Here is a 5,083-nt window from a genome sequence, read left to right on the forward strand (position 1 = left end):
AAGGGGACAGGACAACTGCACCGTATTGATGGGAGGATGGATGGGGCCATGTATCGCGAGATCTTGGCCAACAACCTCCTTCCCTCAGTAAGAGCATTGAAGATGGGTCGTGGCTGGGTCTTCCAGCATGACAACGACCCGAAACACACAGCCAGGGCAACTAAGGAGTGGCTCCGTAAGAAGCATCTCAAGGTCCTGGAGTGGCCTTGCCAGTCTCCAGACCTGAACCCAATAGAAAATCTTTGGAGGGAGCTGAAAGTCCGCATTGCCCAGCGACAGCCCCGAAACCTGAAGGATCTGGAGAAGGTCTGTATGGAGGAGTGGGCCAAAATCCCTGCTGCAGTGTGTGCAAACCTGGTCAAGACCTACAGGAAACGTATGATCTCTGTAATTGCAAACAAAGGTTTTTGTACCAAATATTAAGTTCTGCTTTTCTGATGTATCAAATACTTATGTCATGCAATAAAATGCAAATTAATTACTTAAAAATCATACAATGTGATTTTCTGGATTTTTGTTTTAGATTCCGTCTCTCACAGTTGAAGTGTAGCTATGATAAAAATTACAGACCTCTACATGCTTTGTACAGTGGGGGAAAAAACTATTTAGTCAGCCACCAATTGTGCAAGTTCTCCCACTTAAAAAGATGAGAGAGGCCTATAATTTTCATCATAGGTACACGTCAACTATGACAGACAAATATGACAGACATCATAGGTACATGCCCTAGATAGCCGTCCGTTAGGATCCGGGTTGATTAGGGAGGTCACAGTGCCACTTAGGATGGAGACGCAGGGGGGTCATGAGGAGACGATTCAGCTCTATCTGATCGACTCTCCTGCGTATCCGGTGGTACTGGGGCTTCCCTGGTTGATTACCCATGATCCTACTATTTCGTGGCGAGAGAAGGCTCTTAAGGGGTGGTCTGCCCAGTGTGAGGGGCTATGTCTGGGTGTTTCCGTAGGGGCGACCTCGGTGGAGAGTCCGAACCAAATGCCCGCACTGCACATTCCCCCCGAGTATGAGGATTTGGCACTCGTGTTTAGCAAGACGAGAGCGGCGCGGTTGCCGCCTCATAGACAGGGGGATTGTGCGATAGACCTCCAGGCAGGAGCTGCGCTCCCGCGGAGCCATGTGTATCCTTTGTCACAAGAGGAGAAGAGGGCGATGGAGACATACATTGCCGAGTCTCTGAGACAGGGATACATACGGCCTTCCACTTCGCCCGCGTCCTCAAGCTTCTTTTTTGTGAAGAAGAAGGATGGAGGTTTGCGCCCGTGTATTGATTACCGCGGTCTCAATCAGATTACTGTAAAATATAGTTATCCTCTCCCTCTGATTGCGACTATGACGGAGTCATTACACGGGGCACGGTTCTTCACAAAATTGGACCTCAGGAGCGCATATAACTTGGTGCGCATTGGTGCGGGCGGCAGGTAGCTTAGTGGTTAAGAGCGTTGTGCCAGTAACCGAAAGGTCGCTGGTTCTAATCCCCGAGCCGACTAGGTGAAAAACCTGTCGATGTGCCCTTGAGCAAGGCACTTAACCCTAATTGCTCCTGTAAGTCGCTCTGGATAAGAGCGTCTGCTAAATGACCAATTTATTTATTTATTTATTTTATTATTAGAGAGGGCGATGAATGGAAGACAGCATTTAGTACTACCTCCGGTCATTACGAGTATCTCGTCATGCCATACGGGTTAATGAATGCTCCATCAGTCTTCCAATCCTTTGTAGATGAGATTTTCCGGGACATGCAGGGGCAGGGAGTAGTCGTGTACATAGACGATATTCTGGTGTACAGTTCTACCTGAGCCGAGCATGTAGCCCTGGTGCGCCGAGTGTTGAGGAGGTTGTTGGAGCATGACCTGTATGTCAAGGCAGAGAAATGTCTGTTCTTCCAGGAGTCGGTCTCCTTTTTGGGTTATCAGTTGTCTGCGTCAGGGGTGAAGATGGAGGTTGACCGTGTGTCAGCCGTGCGTAATTGGCAAACCCCAACCACGGTTAAAGAGGTGCAGCAGTTCTTGGGTTTTGCGAATTACTACCGGAGGTTTATCCGGGGCTTTGGACAGGTGGCAGCTCCCATAACGTCCCTTCTGAAGGGGGGTCCGGTGCACTTGCGGTGGTCAGCTGAGGCGGACAGGGCTTTTGGGAGACTGAAGGACCTGTTTACCTCGGCTCCGGTGTTGGCGCACCCGGATCCCGCTTTACCATTCCAAGTGGAGGTGGACGCGTCTGAAGCCGGTATCGGGGCCGTTCTCTCACAACGGTCCGGCACACCACCTAAACTCCGCCCCTGTGCTTTTTATTCGAAGAAGCTCAGTCCGGCGGAGCGTAATTATGACGTAAGGGACAGGGAGCTGTTAGCCGTGGTACAAGCCCTAAAGGTGTGGAGGCATTGGCTTGAGGGGGCTCAACACCCTTTTCTCATTTTGACTGACCACCGTAACCTGGAATACATTCGGGCAGCTAGGAGGCTAAATCCTCGCCAGGCTCGGTGGACTATGTTTCTAGCCCGGTTCGTGTTTAAGATCACGTACATCCCTGGGTCCCAGAACGGGAAGGCAGATGCCCTGTCTCGGCGGTATGACATGGAGGAGAGGTCCGTTGAGCCCACTCCCATACTACCTAAGTCTTGTCTGGTTGCACCGGTGGTATGGGAGGTCGATACGGAGATCGAGCGGGCGTTACGCACCGACCCTAGCCCTCCATAGTGTCCGGTGGGTCGGACGTACGTCCCGCTCGAGGTCCGGGATCGACTCATTTATTGGGCTCACACGTCACCCTCCTCTGGGCATCCAGGTATTGGTCGGACAGTGCACTGCCTTAGCACAAAGTACTGGTGGCCAACGTTAGCCAGGGATGTGAGGATTTATGTCTCCTCCTGCTCGGTGTGTGCCCAGTGTAAGGCACCCAGACACTTGCCCAGGGGTAAGTTACAACCCCTGCCCGTTCCACAACGACCCTGGTCTCACCTCTCGGTGGATTTTGTTACAGACCTTCCCCCCTCCCAGGGGAATACCACCATCCTGGTCGTTGTGGATCGGTTCTCAAAGGCCTGTCGTCTCCTTCCCATGCCGGGTCTTCCTACTGCCCTACAGACCGCTGAGGCTCTATTTACCCACGTCTTCCGGCATTACGGGGTACCCGAGGATATAGTGTCTGATCGAGGCCCCCAGTTTACCTCCAGAGTTTGGAGAGCGTTTATGGAACGGTTGGGGGTTTCGGTGAGCCTTACCTCGGGTTACCACCCGGAGAGTAATGGGCAGGTCGAACGTGTCAACCAGGATGTGGGTAGGTTTCTGAGGTCGTATTGCCAGGGCCGGCCGGAGGAGTGGGCGAGATATGTTCCCTGGGCCGAGATGGCACAGAACTCTCTCCGCCACTCCTCCACTAAACTAACCCCTTTCCAGTGTGTGTTAGGGTACCAGCCGGTTCTGGCACCTTGGCATGAGAGCCAGATCGAGGCTCCTGCGGTGGATGAGTGGGTGCGGCGCTCGGAGGAGACGTGGAACGCTGCACACGTCCACCTGCAGCGGGCCATCCGTCGACATAAGACGAGCGCCGATCTCCACCGCAGTGAGGGGCCAGTGTACGCACCTGGAGATCGAGTCTGGCTCTCGACCAGAAACCTGCCTCTCCGCCTGCCCTGCCGGAAGCTGGGTCGGCGGTTTGTGGGGCCTTTTAAAGTCCTGAGGAGATTGAACGAGGTGTGTTACAGGTTACAACTGCCCATTGATTACAAGAATATTAACCCCTCGTTCCATGTGTCTCTCCTCAGGCCGGTGGTAGCTGGTCCACTCCAGGACTATGAGATAGAAGAGACTCCTCCGCCCCCGTTGGACATCGAGGGGGCTCCGGCGTACACTGTTCGGTCCATCCTAGATTCGAGACGCCGGATGGGGGGTCTCCAATATCTCGTGGAGTGGGAGGGGTACGGCCCGGAGGAGCGGTGCTGGGTGCCGAGGAGGGACATCCTGGACCCGTCTCTTCTGACCGAGTTCCATCGTGGTCATCCCACGCGCCCTGCTCCGCGTCTTCCTGGTCATCGCACGGCTGGAGCCGCGCGTCAAGGGGGGGTACTGTCACGGTTTCGGCCGAGGCTACTCCTTGTTCGGGCAGGCTTCGGCGGTCGTCGTCTCCGGAGTACTAGCTGCCACCGTTCTATGTTTCTATGTTTGATTGGTTTTGTCTGTTTTGCTACACCTGTTCCTTATTAGTGTTTAATTAGGCGTCCTATTTAGTTCTCTTGTGTTTGGTCAGGTGTTGTGTGTAATTGTTCCTTGTCACGTTGTGTGTTAGTTCGTTTGTTCTGTTCTCTCTGACTTTTGTGTTTTGAGAGAGAGTTCCGCACTTTGTGCGCCTTAGCTTTCTTTACTGTTGTGCGTAAAGTTCGCCTGTAGCCTGTTGCCGTGTGTGGCTCGTTTTTGGACTTTACTAAAGACGCTGTTCGAAACCTCTGTGTGTCCTGCGCCTGATTCTACACCACCTCTACACTCAACCCTGACAGGTCACCTACAAACAAGCAAGATTTCTGGCTCTCAAAGACCTGTAACTTCTTCTTTAAGAGGCTCCTCTGTCCTCCACTCGTTACCTGTATTAATGGCACCTGTTTGAACTTGTTATCAGTATAAAAGACACCTGTCCACAACCTCAAACAGTCACACTCCAAACTCCACTATGGCCAAGACCAAAGAGCTGTCAAAGGACACCAGAAACAAAATTGTAGACCTGCACCAGGCTGGGAAGACTGAATCTGCAATAGGTAAGCAGCTTGGTTTGAAGAAATCAACTGTGGGAGCAATTATTAGGAAATGGAAGACATACAAGACCACTGATAATCTCCCTCGATCTGGGGCTCCACGCAAGATCTCACCCCGTGGGGTCAAAATGATCACAAGAACGGTGAGCAAAAATCCCAGAACCACACGGGGGGACCTAGTGAATGACCTGCAGAGAGCTGGGACAAAATTAACAAAGCCTACCATCAGTAACACACTACGCCGCCAGGGACTCAAATCCTGCAGTGCCAGACGTGTCCCCCTGCTTAAGCCAGTACATGTCCAGGCCCGTCTGAAGTTTG

This window comes from Coregonus lavaretus (genome assembly GCF_964263955.1).
Source record: "Coregonus lavaretus genome assembly, chromosome: 18".
Classification (NCBI taxonomy): domain Eukaryota; kingdom Metazoa; phylum Chordata; class Actinopteri; order Salmoniformes; family Salmonidae; genus Coregonus; species Coregonus lavaretus.